We start from the raw sequence: 17036 nt of genomic DNA on the forward strand, positions 1-17036 counted from the left end.
TGAAAAGGGCAATTTTCCCCCCTATAATACGACATAAAAACCCTAGAAATAATAGGGCCTTAAGCGGGGAGATGAAGCAGTTATTGTTCCGTTTGGCTCAGGTGGTAAGGTGGGAAATGGGTTTAAAGAGGCAGTGTTTTAAAAACATGAGGAAAAACATTTCAAAACTGACAACTAGGATGAAGTGGCTCAAATAAAAGTGGCTAAAAGTAGGATAGTGCACGTCAAGTCTGAGTAAATGTGTTGGGTAACACGAAGCATGCTGGATTAGGGCTGCAATCATTTACACCAGTGTTTCTCAAACTGTGGGTCAGGACCCACTAGGTGGGTCGCGAGCCAATTTCAGGTGGGTTCGCATTCATTTCAATATTTTATTTTTAATATATCAGACTGGATGCTACCATGGTACGTGACTGCATTTGGGGAAATGTTACAGACCTGTACTTTTAACAAGCTACTATGTATATTCTTTTGACAATGATAGTCAATGGGAGTTACTCCTGGGTAAGGGTGGGTAGGATTGCAACCTAGTTGATGATGCCACTTCTGGTCAGGACATCAATTCTGACAGATTCTCATTCTAAAAAGTGGGTCCCGGTGCTAACTGTGTGAGAACCACTGATTAACACACTTCCCTCGGAGTCAGCTGTACTGAGTGCAGTGGAACTTACTTCCAAGTAAACAGGAATAGGTTTGTGCTGTAAGGCACACTTCACGCACGGGGTTTCAAATTATGAGTATAGAGAGAGAATTAAGTACACTGCCAGGAAAGAAAATTCCACAGCCACAGAGGTCGGGATTTTGCCGTCAGGGGCAGCTTCACTGAGAGTGTGTCTGTGGGATAAGAAACCCACCTTTTTCAGCCCAATCCTATTGGCACTATATGCCACCAGAACAATGGTGTAGCTACAGGGGGTGGCGCAGTAAGTACTGCAGGTGCTGCAATGCACCCCTCCCATTTGCCATTGAAGCCATTCTGGGCAGCATCAGCAATGCGCAGTTCTACCACAAGCAGTGAGCGGCCAGCAGATTCTGGACAGCCAGCAGATTCTGAAAACAGAATCTTCCCAGCACAGGGAAATGTGTTGAGGGGGTGGGAGGGAGGAGGGATGGTTGGAATGGGGCAGGAGTGGGTAGAAGAGCGTGGCACTATGGTGGCATCATTAGGATCATAGCAGGGCCAAACGTTGGAATGAACTCACAAGTGGAACGACTTATTTCCTGATTTTTTTTTTTAATCAGGGCACAATCCTAAGCAGGTCTACTCAGAAGTAAGTCCTATTGTGTTCAATGGGGCTTACTCCCAGGAAAGTGAGGTTCGGATTGCAGCCTAAATTGCTTATCAGGCATTCCTCGATAACAAAATCTTTCATGGTGGAGAAGCTTCCATACAATATGGCTTGTCTCATTATCACCTGCACCTTATCTATAGGGACTGTAACAAGTATTCTGCATGAACTGAGTATGCACCCTAGAACATGTCCCAGAATCCTCTGCAACACATGCAGTTTTCCTGGGGTTCTTTAGCAGACACATTGATGTGGAAAAGGTTTCCTGATAAAATAAAGTTTGAAAACTATTATGCAATATAAATGTGCATAAGACTGGGTCATTTGTTCCACTATTGCAGGGGTGCCCAAACCCCGGCCCGGGGGCCAGTTGCGGCCCTCAAGGTCTCTCAATGCGGCCCTCAGGGAGCCCCCAGTCTCCAATGAGCCTCTGGCCCTCCGGAGATTTGTTGAAGCCCACACTGGCCCAACACAACTTCTCTCAGCATGAGGGTGACTGTTTGACCTCTCGTGTGAGCTGTGGGTTGAGAGCTCCCTTCACTGCTTGCTCTTTCACATCTGTGATGCAGCAGTGGCAGCAAAGGAAAGGCCAGCCTTGCTTTGTGCAACGCCTTTTATAGGCATTGAGCTATTGCAAGACCCTCATTCATTCATATAAGTTCATCTTTAATATATTCATTTGTGTAAACGTACGTAAATTTATTCAAATTTTAAATGTAAATTAATTCTTTTTTTCCCCGGCCCCTGACACAGTGTCAGAGAGCTGATGTGGCCCTCCTGCCAAAAACTTTGGACACCCCTGCACTATTGCCTTAAAGAGAATCGCTTTTCACAACTTGTGCTTTCATGAAAAGTGTCTCCCATTTCTGATAAATCATTAAAGTGCAAATTCTGCCTTGCGTGGGTTATATTTTAACAACTTTACCCCTAACTACTTTTTGCCCCAGGGTGGAGGGAAAAATGGCTTGGCACAGGATCGCAGATTTCATCCACACAACTGCCCATATGAAAATTTCTCTAGTGTTAAATGCTCCTTCATATAGGAAAATATGAAACCAAAAGGCACAGGCAGAGGAGATGAAGAAGAAAGACATTAACAAGCCCATAGGACAGAAAACAATCTCCACTATTGGAAATCTGAGTTAAATGTTGGGTAACAGGCACTCTTCTGTTTTATTCCACTCATGTTAAATACCTTCTTATGCGTCATGCTTTCTTACTTTTATTTTTTATAGTGGGGAACTGGCAGCTGTATAACCTGGCAAGGACTTCTATAAAACAAGCAACAAAACTTACAAGTCTTCAAGAAAATTCAGCCCATACATTTTGTAATTCATGCACAAGGCAGTGCACTCATAAAATGCCTTTTATGCTTCCCCAGCAGATAAAATGGTATGACACGTATTACAGCCGAAGCCTGTTGAAGTCAGTGCTTTTCGGGGGAGAGACCTGTGACTCTTTATTCAGAAACATTTCCACTTGATTGACAGCTGCTGCCAATGACATCAATAATTATGAATCTAATAAAAACCAATGTGGTCCTGTGGCAAATGGAGCTTAAAGGCAGCTGATCCCACCACAAGTCCCACCACAACTATAGTTTGATTCCTTAGTCCTGTTCTTGCAACTTCTCCAAGGAAATCAGTGAATTCACAGATGAAGGATTGGACAATGCCCACTGGCCCTGTCCCCATCCATGCATTCCATATACTTATCTGAAACTGCAAACAGAGCATTCATTGCATATGCTGCTGTTCACAGCTTTAGACAAATTCATGGCTAGGAGAAAGGCCAGCTAGCACAATCCTGCTTCCACCATTCATAAGTTAGTATCTCCAAACATGTTACATCAACAGGGCTCTTATTGCAATGGCTTTTAAACTCCTTGTACTCAGGGGATTCCTTTCAACCTGGATTTGTCTTCTACATCTGCCATTGAACCTGTATATAGAACATGTCTGGGACATGTTCTATGATGCATTCTAAGAGGGTAAGAGGTATCTGTGAACCATGGCAGGCCAATAGCTCCTTTGGCAGCTTGCTAAATGCCAAATGTCATCCCCTTACCCAATTATGTGCCAGTCTCTGCTCCAACCTCTCTCCAATGTTCCAGCTCAGCACTCTCTTCCCCACATTTCCTCTTCCTCCCTGACCCCCCTCTTCCTTTTTAATTTCAGGGAGTGAGAGGGGAAGGAGGAGCAGTGGAAGCAAGTAAGTAGTCAGAGGTGGGCATCCATCATCAATCTGCTGCCTGAGGTCCTAGACCTCAGTTGGCCTCACTTCATTTGGCCTCATGGATGGGCCAGCTCTGCTATGAAGCCTGCATTAGTGCCTAACATGAGATGCATGGGTTCAATGGACTCAAGACTATCCCTCAGGTGTGCATTACAAGGGAAGTTCATTAATCAAGGAGAAATGATCTACCATTACTGATTCTCTTGGAGAGACACCCGAAACACTGTTTGCAAAACACAGGCTTTATATGTGTTGTAGAAGATGCAAATATTCCTTGGGCAATTCACTACCTTTGTGTCTGCGTTCACGGAAATTATTTATTTTATCCGTAGACATCTACCCCACTTTCAGTTAAACAGCTCTTGAAAAGCTACCAGTGTGTTACAAATTGAATTGGCAGTAGATGTACCTACAATTAGAACCATCAGTTCTCAAGCCTCACAGACCTAAACTAAAACCAAAGGCAGCAAGGACAAAATATACAAACATACACTCGTACAAAATGGTTTGAGAGACAGCCCACAATCAATGCCAGGGAGAGTAAGCAAGAAAAATCCACCTACTATACAACATTACCTGTTATATTACATTACAATGTGTTTGCTTTGTTTTGTAAATAACAGATATAGGGGACAATCAAGATCATGGCATGGGAGAGGCCGCAATAATTTTGCTAGCCTACCCAAAAGAAATGTTTTGTGACAACTCACACTTTTTTTTCTGCTCCGTTTTCTTAATGCCAACTTTACTTAAGAATATCAGAAAATACAGTGGCAGTAGCTTCTAGACAAGCATTAGGAGATGCCACAGCAGATCCCTTGAAAACTATACCACCAAAAATACATTATGGAGGTAAATCACAGTGGAAACCTATGCATGTCTACTCAGAAGTAAGCCCCATTACAGCACTTTTGTGACAGTGCGTGCTGGATGTAAATCAGCACGCACTGTTCAGAACTGGGCCCAGAATGTTTATAAGTTTATATAGCTTTTTAAAAAAACAAAACACCTGAAAGCAGATTTTTTTCCTGATGCTTGATAGTGTTGTTTAAAAACAGCAATGAGAAATAAGATTAGGTTTTAAAAAGGAATATGATGCCAAAAACAGTGTCTCTTTGTCTGCCTTTTCTTTCTCAGTTTCTATTTTAGACGGATGGAAAGGTTCAAGCTGGAACACAAAACCCCCCATTAATAAAGAGGAATCAAATAACTGCATGCAAATGTGTTGGAACTTGTCCAGGGCCCTGACAAATGCAAAAGACAGATTTCCGTGTAGCCAGTGGAGAGCTCAATTCAAGGACAAACCTGGAGCCTGAGGCAAAATCTTTTTTCATCAAGGTGTGTATAACTCCATAAACTTTCCTGTTACTGTAGGTCTCCAATTAACAAGAAGGTCCAAAATTGTGATCGATACTGAAAACATGGGGGTGGGTATAGAGATGTCAATACCATTCAATCTTTCTTGGACGGGGGGAAAGGGTCAGAAGCTCAAGTAATTAGTTACGTTTCCGGACACCACCGCTCCTAAGCCTCCATTTAAAACTTAAAGTTAGTAAACTGCAAACACAGGATAGGCAAGAGTTGTGGAGTGTATTGGTGAGAAGGGGAGAAGAGAATGTTAGGGCACAATCCTAACCAGGTCTACTCCGAAGTAAGTCCTATTTTGTTCAATGGGGCTTACTCTCAGGAAAGTGTGGCTAGGATTGCGGCCTTAGCTCCTTTTACGAGTATGTCAGTTGTTGAAGAAGAGAAAATGTGCTCTTTCTTTTATCACACACAGACACACATGTGCGTACCCCCATATCCGCAGGCCCCATATCCCCAGTTTCAATTATCCTCTGTCCTCAAATTCCCACAGGCCCTGCAGTCTGCACGTACCCCTCCTCCCCTCCACTGGATACCTGTCAGCAGATATTTGTCAGAAATGGGAGAGGCAATGGGAGAATGACACTGTCAGCAGTCCAACTGTCAACCCAAATGCATTTTAGCAAGACTGTCCAGTGTTCTGGACAGGTCCTTATTTCATACAGAACCCTCCCATCACAATGGCAAGGGTAGGGACTTTGAGGGGGGGGGGTTTCAATTAAATCTATCCAATCCCTTTTTAAAGGCTTTTAGGTCAGATACCACCACCACATCCTGTGGCTAGGAGTTCCGCAAACTAATCACACGCTGGGTGAAATTTCTTGTTTGTTCTAACTCTCCTGACACTCAATTTTTAGGTGATGTCCCCTTGTTCTGGTGTTGTGTGAGGGGGAAAAGTACATCCCTCTCTCTACATTATCCACCCCATGCAGAATTTTATGTGTCTCAATCATGTTTCTGCCCCCCCACCCCTAGTGCCTTTTTCCCAGACTGAAGAGTCCCAAATGCTGTAAACTTTCTTCATGAGAGAGGCCCAATAATCTTTTTTTTTTTTGTTTTACAAAATGCAGATGTTGCCTTCTGGGGAGGCGAAACATTAAACTAGGGCAGCACCTGTCTGTTTACTGTAGGTTTTTTTCCAAGTGCACCTTAACATCAAAGCACAACCCATAATGAGAGCAGATTTGGAACCACAGAAATGTTGTCCCAGAGAAATATGAGTGTGTTGCCTCGCCCTTGGAGGCTGTGTGTGATGTAGAAGCACTGGCGCCTTAACCTCTCCGCCTCGTTCGGATTCATTAGGATAATTACCATCACCTTCTTAGCACTCGTGTTCATTTGGGTGCACAGAAGCCCTGACAGTGTTGCCTTAATTGGAATGCTTTTTGCAGCCACTACACACCCAAAGTGGAATGTCAGAGAAAACAGGACAAGCTGTGAATGGTAAGGGCCTCCTGCCTCTCACCACACATGCCTTGGGGATTTCAGCGTGTCACTTAGCTTGATTTTGACCTACACTTTGCTGCCACCTTCTCCGAAAGACTGTTGTGACATGGGTTTTAATCATGCCAGGGAGGAGGGGGAGGAGGCCCACTTTGAATTATCCTGCCATTGTCCCATTAAGGCCAATTTGTGGAATAAGCCAACATTCATCAACAGTCTCTGTGAGCCAAGTTAATAGAGGGATTGCAGCTGGAAAGCTTGGTTTCTTCCTCCATTTAAATAACATTTGAGGCATTTTAATGGCTTTCGATGAACTTTTGAGTTCTGTATTGGGCCTGCCATTAATTTATGGCCCCTGTCTTGGAATTGCATTAGTAACCTCTGCAGTTCACCGACACAATGCACCAAGGCACCAAACTATTCGTTTCCTTCAACATGTCATGAAGAGATGCTTCTACACCCAGACACTTCTCTTATTTAAGAAGAAGAAGCCGGGGAGTGGGAGGCTGTGATTTCAATCAGGACTCAAGTGTGCGGGGGGGGGGGGGGTATTAACTATCTCTCCTTGTGCCATTTCCCTATTATGATTGGTCACAGAGTGGGCCCTCATTATCCATAGGTTCAGCATCCGTGGCTATGACTCAGCATTAGTGCCAATCCCGTGGCTGGAGGGCTTCTAGGACCTCCCGGACATCAGTTGCAGACCTACCATAAGATCTGATGGGACAAAAGCCCTAGCAGTAAGGCACCAGGACCCTGCGGAAGCTTCTCTGAGGCTCCCAACAAGGGCAGAGACTGTGCTTTCAGTTTCCCGGAAACAGATGTCCCCTGGTTCAGGTGTTGTGTGAGAGGGAAAACAGCATCTCTCTATCCACTCTATCCATCCCCTGCATAATCCCCTATCCATCCCCTGATTGAGATATCCCCTGTATGTCTCAATCATGTCCCTCCTCAGGCGCCTTTTTTCTAGACTGAAAAGCCCGAAATGCTATAGTCTTTCCTTGTAAGGGAGGTGACCCAGCCCAGTAATCATTTTGGTCACTCTCTTTTGCACGTTTTCCATTTCCACTATGTCCTTTTTGAGATGTGGTGACCAGGTGTGGCCTTACCATCGATTTGTACAATGGCATTATATTAGCCATTTTATTCTCAATACCTTTTCTAATGATCCCAAGTATGGAATTAGCCTTCTTCACTGCCTCCACACATTGGGTTGACACTTTCATTGAGCTGTCCACCAGCACTCCAAGATCCCTCTCCTGATCCATCACAGACAGCTCAGAACCCATTGGCCTAAATGTGAAGTATAGATTTTTTGCTCCAGTGTGCATTACTTTACACTTACATACATTGAAATTCATCTGACATTTTGCTGCCCATTCTCCCATTTGGAGACATTCTTCTGGAGCTCCTCACAATCTCTTCTGGTTTTCACCATTCAAAAAAGTTTTGTGACATCCACAAACTTAGCCACCTTGCTGCTTAACCCTGTCTCCAGGTCATTTATGAACAGGTTGAAAAGAACAGATCCTTGGGGCACTCCGCTTTTCATCTCTCTCTATAGTGAAAATTACCCATTGGCACCCACTCTCCATTTTCTAGTCCTCAACCACTAGAGGACTAGAAAATTACCTCTCTCTATACTCTCTATACTCACTCTATAGTGAAAATTACCCATTGGCAACCACTCTCCGTTTTCTAGTCCTCAACCAATTTCTAATCCATGAGAGGACCTGCCCTCTAATTCCCTGGCTGTGGAGTTTTCTCAGCAGCCTTTGGTGAGGGACCCCCAATCATAAGGCAAGAACCCGCTTGGGCTCCTCCTTCTGCCCTACCTTAGCCGAAGAAAATATCAGAACGCCCATCCTTTGTCCAATGATCATTAGTTCCTTCTTTCCTATCAGAGATGAGCAAAAGAGCTTGCTCCCGCCTCCCCCCTCCTGCCCATTCAAAAGCAAAAACATTAACCTTTCCCTGGCTTCCTACTGGAACTTCCCCATTGGAACTTCATCTGGTCTGGAACTTCGCTTGGTCTGAATGCTGGTCGCACAAGGTTTTTCGCACACCGAAAACAGTAAGCAAGCATACCCACACTGACTCAAGTCTGCGTGCATGGGCTGGGTGCTGAGTCAGGGGGTTCTTGACTCGAGTGCCTTTCTGAGTCTTCCATTCACATGACTCACAAGTCCACAAGTCTGTGAAAAATGTGTATTTTCACGAGTGAAGTCCAAGTCACCTGACTTGAGTTCCCATCCCAGTAGGCAACCTCCAAGATACTTTACAATTCTAACATTCTTCTAACGTTTTTCTCTGTATCAACCAAGGTCAATGCAATTATTCTTCAGTGGCAGCATCTCAAGTGAAATAGCTTTGATGCACCATAGAATCAGGATTCTGAGCATTATTTCAGGGATGGGCAAGTCGAGTGCAGCTTGACTTGAATCAAGTCACGTGTCTCCGCCCCTTTAACTCAAATCAAAAATGAGTCCTAACGGGCAGACTTTCCAAGTTACCCAGAACATTACGAGTCCGAGTCATTACATTACAAAATACATGAGTCCCAAGTTTTTCCAGAAAAAAGTCAGCTGCGGCCCTGCAGAAAAAAATGGAGCTGCCGATGGGGTCTGTACTTGTGTACTGGAGTTCTCTTTAAACTGATGTCCCCTGATGTCCCCGCCCATCCCAAGAATCAACAAAAGCCATGCTGTTAAGAACATAAGAAGAGCCTCACTGGATCAGGCCAAAGACCCATCTAGTCCAGCTTCCTGTATCTCACAATGGCCCACCAAATGCCTCAGGGAGCACACAAGACAACAGACACAACCTGCATCCTGGTGCCCTCCACTGGAGCCCTCCCCTCCCCCTTGTTCTTCAAGTGAAAGCAGCAATGCAAAACGTGCTAATTGGTTCAGTCTGTACAATCCCCAACCACAACAAAATCCAACCTCCCTACATATCACCGGCACAGGTGGACCTACAGGGAAGGAGAGGATGCATCCCAGCTTGGCAAGGTGGGAGGGGATGGGGCAAGCATCTCCCATCCAATGGATACTCTGGGGTATAAGAAGAAGCACCTCCCTCTCCCGTGTTCTGGGCACACGCAGCACCCAGCTAGTTACTAGTTACTTCTGCAACCCAATACCCTTAACCAACCCCCCCCCCAAAAAAAATTAACTGTTTCCCTCCACCCCTAGCCCCTATCTTGGCCTCCTGACTGAACATAAGATACCCTGTTGCTGGTTGCTGCTGTTTGCGAAGATCCTCATGAGCAACACGGAATTGGCGCAACATCATAGTACACAAGCAGCACGTCCAAGCCATGTCTGGGCGGCTTGAGTTGTCCAACTCCATGGTCAGTAGCCTCAGACTTGAGTGTTTGCCCAAGTCTTTAATGCGGGTGACTCAAGTCCGCACGAGTCAGCGAAAACCACGGGTTTTTGCAATTCTGACTCGAGTCACTTAACTTGGGTTCCCACCCCTGCATTATTTAAGTGGAAATATAATCGTAAGGATCAAATGGAATTAGTGCAGTCATCTCCTTTAAATGTGAAAGAAAACAAAGCCACCTAAACAACAGGAATCCATGAAGATTATGCATCTGAACACGCCATTCAAACACATTGAAATTTTCTAAGCAGCCACACTGGGCGCCTTTCAGTGACTGCGCAGTGATTAACAATGCCAACTTCTGATTGGATATTAGAAAATTGAACAATTAATAGTTAATATTCTCTCTGGCAAATGCAGTCATGGATTGCCAATCTTAATTTCAAGCCCAGATGATTTTGGAGCCACAACAGAGAGTGTGATGCATTTCATTTCTTTATTGGGAGAACTGCTCAATGTTTTCTTTACCAGATTAGCAGAAATTATTTTCAAATGCGTGTTGGCAGGAAGGCTTTGAACACTCATCTTCACAATTTGTTTAAGCAATGAAGAGTTCACTCCATGGCCATACCTTGCATTTCAATCGACTGCTGGTGGGAAAGGGTCTATATTTTATATATGTAATGGAATAAACCAGTCAAGAGGTTTGCAACTGAATGTAAATAATAGAGTCATCCATGATCTGCAGATTGCAGAAAAATCCTTTGATCTCCTGTGGTTAAATTGCATCTGGTCTTTAGTTCATTTTAGACCCACAAATATAGATTCCCTTCTTGGACTGTGCTGAATTTACTTGCTTTGTGATTCTCACGGACGACATCCCATTTTGGGCACTCATTGAGAGTGCCATTGTTACCATACTTCTCTGTGCCATTTCCATTCAGCCTCTTTATCACAGCTGTCCACTGCTTCATTTGCCCATGCTGCTGCATCCTTTGATTGGCTGTGGTGCCCCACATGACATTGCCAATGATGTCATGACACATGACAAATGATGTCATGTGAGACATTAGCTGTGTTGCTAACAGAGCTGTCACATGTGCACACACACTCTTACCACTGCACATGTACATACATGGGAAGTCCAATCCTAACTAAATGCTGCCCACAGGGAACAGCCACACCAGCACGGGTCCCACTGTATCCTGTGGGCAGCTGGAGATCATGCACCTCCAGTCCTGCATGGTCTCCAATGGGTCTACTTGGACCTGCGCAGCTCTCTAGCTCGCTCAAGTTTGAGTAGAGAGAAGGAGGTATGTCAGGGTCAAAATAGAGGCTATGATACCAGTGGAGCCATTGCTGCTAATATGCACCCTCCGTTTGCCCCTGACATGCCCCCCTGATGTCCCAGTCTCCTCCCTGTTCCACCCACATTTCACAGGTTGGTTTTGCTCATTTAACCCTCCCATTCCCACTACTGTCTACCATGGTACCATGACACAGGGGCAGGAGGTCTGGTCTAGAGGGTAGAGCCTTCGTTAGCCCGAAGATAACATCTGAAGGTCGCCCGTTTGAGGCCACCTGCAGCTCCGTGAATGGCAAGACCTTGAAGCAGCTGACAAGCTGAGCTGAGTTATTCCACCTGCTCTTTGGTGTGAGCGAAGAAGTGTCTTGGCTGCCCTTCAAATGAGAGATGAAGGAGCTGCTTGTCAGCCAGTGTGGGAGGCAACTGGGGGCCAGAAGTGATACCAGACCGTGAAAGATCCATCTGAAATATTGTGCAGTTCTTGAAAGATAGAACCTTTCTGTTATTGTAAAAATCCCCTCACCTATGTGAACCGCCTTGAATAAAGTCAGAGGAGTAATACGATGACCAGAAACATGGTATATAAATACGTATTATTATTATTATTATTATTATTATTATTATACAGATACATGAAAAAATATTTATTCTTAAAACACAAACTTTATTCTTAAAACACAAGCTATATATATATATATATATATATATATATATATATATATATATATATATATATATATATATATAAAACTGCAGTTTGCAAGTACAAATGCCACACCCTCCAGAACGCTTGTCAGTCAGGTTTGATCAGTGAGTAGGAAGAATGAATTTCTGTCTCCAAATATTCGTTATACATCAGCAAGCATAGCAGGCACAAAAAAACATGACACTAATTCCCTTCGGTTATTTAGGTATTTCTGTCTTATGTCTCCAAGTAGCAGCGAACAATTAATATAAAACTTTATTATATAAATCTGTGGTTCAGCCACATGTAGAATCCTGTGTACCATTCTAGCTATCCCATTTCAAAGAAGGGTATCTGAGAGCTTAAAGGACAACTTGCAGCCTTAAGAACTTACTTGCAGAACTTACTTGCAGAAGTAAGTTCCACTGTGGCCTGTAGGACTTACTTCCAAGTAGCTGCACATAAGACTGAACCCAGATTTATCAAGGCTGCAAGCAACTTTCTGCAAGAGCAGTCTAAACAAACATCAGAGGATTTTTAGTCTACAAGTCTCTGACAGACATTATCCTACTCTCATAATATTAGAATTCGGGGTGGGGGAACCCACTAAAGTTACAGACGTGCACTGCTTAACAACCATTCACTTAATGACAGACCACATATATGAAAGCATGCTGTTAATGAGGCAATTGTGTCTCCCATAGCCTGCAGCAGAGTGTCTGTTTACACAACAGAGAGGCTCTTACTGCAAAGAAGAGGCAATCTATCTCCAGTAGCCTGCATAGCCAGCTGGTATCTGGCAGGGAATGTCTGTTTACACAAAAAAGGCAATAGATTGGACTGAATGTTCACTTAATGACCTAACTGCATAACAATGGGGATAGGAGAATGTATCCCTGTCATTAAGTGGCGCACACCTTATTTGGTTGTAGGTTCAGCACTAGAAAGGAAAGTACACAGTGCACTACTATTAAAGGCCGCCTTGGGTGCCCTTCGGGGAGAAAGGCAGAATATAAATCAAATAAATAAATAAATAAATAAAGGAACTGTGGTTATGGAAGTTCCCAAGGAAGTTCACCGTGTGCCGACCCTGATATCCTACCAGTATCAGAAGACTATTTACCCAAACATTAAAGCCTGTTTTCAGCTGGTTTCAGTGCTGTCTTTTAACATCATAGGATTTTGATGTCCTTTTGCAACAGCTTCAGTGATCTTATTGATTTGCTTTTACCTGTTTTTACTGAATCCATTTTGATTTAAAGTACGTATATGCGCCCTGAGCATCTTCCAACTGAAGAGCCGCTAATCCCACTTACAAAATAAATAAGCAAACATCCAGAACCCTGCGATGCAGTAAGAGTCACTAGTTTAGATTGCTTCTAAAAAGAATTAAACAAATGGGGCAGGCCTCCTCTTGCGTTCCAGGATGCTGGGATTCAAAGAAAAGAGGATGCTTATCATGTTGTGCTTTGTTCCACATGTGGGCTTCTGGAGGCATGTAACGGTCAGAAAAATGAACTTGATAGGTCAATTCAGATAGGAACTAGCAGATTTGTAGAGCTTTCTTTGACCACATGTCTCTTGCTTCCTGGAATTCTGAACACTGACTAATTCCATGTTCTAATCTGAACTAGTCAAATATTTCCAAGTGGAAAAAAAAAATCAGTCATAGTGACTGCTGCATCTTATGGTGGGATGGGGCAGTTGCAGAGGTCTCTGGGAACATGTTACCTGGGTCACGTCTCTGTGGCTGGTGTGTGTGTGGGGGGGTCTACTCAGACCTGTGCTAGCTAAATAGCTGGCATAGGTTTATGTGGATTTGAGCTGCAGAATGAGGTCTGGGAAGAAGGTTAGGATTTGCCTGCACCAGCACTGCTGATTTTGGTCCCCCCCCAGCCCAATCTGTACACACCCACCCCTATCCCCTGCCCTTCCCCACTCCATTTTGCCCCTCACCACCCCATCTGGCCCTCCCCATCCCTCTCTCACCTTTCCCACTGACTTACCTGCTCCACAAGTGGTGGGAGAAGCACTGGAGTGGGCAGGAAGGTACAAGTCTTCCCACTGGCACTCCTGGCAATGTGCATGCTTGTTGGCACATCTTTTACAAATGCTGCTGACTGCTTTGCAGCAATGGGCAGAACACATAGGACTGGAACCTAAAACATGGTTTGAACTGAAATTCACGGTCAATTCAATTTCCACCCAAAATTGCAGCCCTTCAAAAAAGCCCTGGGCTGTGACCCTGCCTTTATCTCCAATACACACATGATGCTGCCCCAATGCCCAGCCGAGGTACCACAATATCCTAACTCTGATACAGTATGGCATACATAGGATCTGTGTTCTGTACAGCAAAAGCGAACAGTAGACAGCGAGACGTTCCTTTTGTATCATCACTGCTTTCATTAATGAATCAGACACATTGAGAAGCTTTGGAATATTCTCAAGAGCTTCCAGTGCAATGGTTGGTTAGTTAGTTAAATTCTTAAACAAAACCAAAGTTCAAATTCAGTTAGCTATATCACTTGATCAATCCATTAAACAGTCAAACAAGCCGTTCAGGCACGAGTTTCAACTTCACCGGCGATATTCATCTGTGGAAATGCTAAACCTATTAAAATCAATCAGTCACAAGTTACAACGTTAGTGAATTAATGAATATAAAATGTCAAATATTGATTTGGCAAGCATCAAAGAGAGCATTGACAAATAAAGGAAAAGCAAAATAAATATTTTCTCCCTGGCCTCCCAATAGGAGACAATTTGCCAGACTTCATTGGCGGAGCTCACAAAATAGGTTAATTCCTAATCCCGCATTTGCATATGCACCCAAAGACATGATGACATTTGATTACATTTGAAAAATAACTTCAGTTTCAAAAGAAAAAGTTTGCTCATAGAGTTTATCATCTTGAGCTTAAAGATCTTGTCTTAAAAGACAGCCCTCATTTTGATCCCAGTCTGTACAACAAGCCCAACATGTATGTAATCATGTATGTTAGTGCACCAGGGGTTATATAAACCACTTTTTTTGGGGGGGGGGGGGGCTTCCCAGAGACTACAAACATAGAGCAGATGGTTTCAGACTCTTGGCAGGCTCACTGGTGCCATATTTTTGGCTTGGTGGGTCAGAACTTGTGCAAAACGGGTTTTGTCCAAAGAATGCTACCGGGCACCAAGTTCAAAACTATTCTCAGCCGTTATCAGAACAACAGATTTGTAAGCTTGCTATATTTTAACACACTAAACTTTATTTTAAAGCAGAGCCTACATTTTGCAAAGCTTATCTTACACTAAAGACCCCAAGTTCTTGAACTGAAGTTCAGCCACTGTTGTTGGCAACCTTCAGTCTCGAAAGACTCTGGTATTGCGCTCTGAATGGTGGTTCTGGAACAGCGTCTAGTGTGGCTGAAAAGGCCAATTCGGGAGTGACAGTCCCTTTCACACTGGGAGCAAGTGCAGTCTGTCCCTGGTCTGTCTCCCTGGCTATGGGCCTTCCTTCTTTGCCTCTTAGCCTCAGACTGTTGGCCAAGTGTCTCTTCAAACTGGGAAAGGCCATGCTGCGCAGCCTGCCTCCAAGCGGGCCGCTCAGAGGCCAGGGTTTCCCACCTGTTGAGAAATCCACTTTGTCAGTGAATTTATATATGCAGTATCTATCTATCTATCTATCTATCTATCTATCTATCTATCTATCTATCTATCTATCTATCTATCTATCTATCTATCTATCTATCTATCTATCTATCTATTGAAAGAAAGAAAGAAAGAAAGAAAGAAAGAAAGAAAGAAAGAAAGAAAGAAAGAAAGAAAGAAAGAAAGAAAGAAAGAAAAAGAAAAGCTAGGAAGGCTGTGATATATTAAGTTAAAGTCTGCCTATTTTTTAGCATGCATGGTGAAATCCATTAGCACATAACTACTGAAACTCTGACAAACTTCAGTTCACAGACCCCTCAATCACCAATAGCTGGCTTCTGACTAATGTACCTGCAGAAAAATCTCAGAAGTACAGAGAACCAGGTCGAGCTGACACATTTTTCCCAGTCTGAGTTCTCTCTACTCCTTCTTGAGATCACAATGATCCATACAAACTGTTTTAGATTCTAACAGACCTCAACTGCCAATAATAAGTACAGTGTAACCTCACAAAAGCAGGAGACCATGTCTAGCTACTGGAGCTTAGGGATAGGTATAACCCTCATTTTTCAGGCATGAAAAAGAAAGATCAAAAAGAGCTGGACAAATATTTTGTTTTCCCTGCCCAGCAGCAAAAACTATTTGGTGGCATGGCTGGAACAGAATTTTTGTCCCCTGTAAATGGTACGAGACCAGATATCCTTGGGAGAACAGGTCACTTGCTCAATTAGCATCAATCATTATACAGGAGATCCTGATTAAGGGGTTCCTCCTACCATAAGTATGGGCACCTACCCTGGAAGCAAGGATGCCTGTCATTTCCCCCCAGGCATTACCAGCCCAGCTCAAACCTGGGATTGCCAAACAGTAGGGATGGGAACTTGAGTCAGGTGGCTCAAGTATGAGTCACAGAAATATGTGTTTTTTGGTGATTCATTGACTCATGGGTCACTTGCATGGAAGAAACACTCAGCAAAACACTTAGCAAAACACTTGAGTCAAGGGCCTTGATTTGGCACTCGTCCCCTTGCATGCAGACTCAAGTCTGTGTCTGGGTGTGCTTGCTTACTGTTTTTGCGGCATGATAATTTTGTGGGGCCATCATTCAGACCAGGCGAGCAGCAGGGAAGTTCTAGCCAGGAGGCAGGGAAGGGTTAATGTTTGCTTTTACATCCAAGCAGGGGGGGCGAGCAAGAGTGGGCTGGTGCATGCTGTAGAAACAGTGCCAGCTACTGCTGTATCCAGCAGGTGCCAGAAAGCCACCAGCAGCCACAATTTTCACCCCCTTCCTCCAGAGTAAGCCCCAGGCCCCACAATCGGATGCCTTGTGTCTACTCTAGCTATTTTGCCAGCACAGACTTGAGAGACTCCATGTCTGGCTTTTCGCCTGACATGGAGTTCAGGACACAGCGGAGCAGAGTTCTGCTGGTTCCACCCCCTCCCACTTGGGTTCCTCCCCTGCCCCACCCTTGTTTGACCCTCTTCTAGCCCCCCAGAGGCTGCACCAAGGCCCGATAGTTTCATTTACCCCCGATGGTGGCACATCCTCCTCCTATCTGCGCTGGGCCTGGCACCTAAGTGGCGTGGGCCCAGCACCAGTGTTCCCTTCTCTTCCAGTGCCATAAACATGCTTTGCAGCTCATTTATGGCACCCAGTGCTGGCACTGGGAGTATTCAGAATTGAGCCTTCAAACTCCAATCTGGTTTATTTTCCACAGACAAATATGACGTGCTGATCTGGATGGGAACT

The sequence above is a fragment of the Tiliqua scincoides genome, chromosome 1 (assembly GCF_035046505.1).
Source record: "Tiliqua scincoides isolate rTilSci1 chromosome 1, rTilSci1.hap2, whole genome shotgun sequence".
In the NCBI taxonomy this organism is placed as follows: Eukaryota; Metazoa; Chordata; class Lepidosauria; order Squamata; family Scincidae; genus Tiliqua; species Tiliqua scincoides.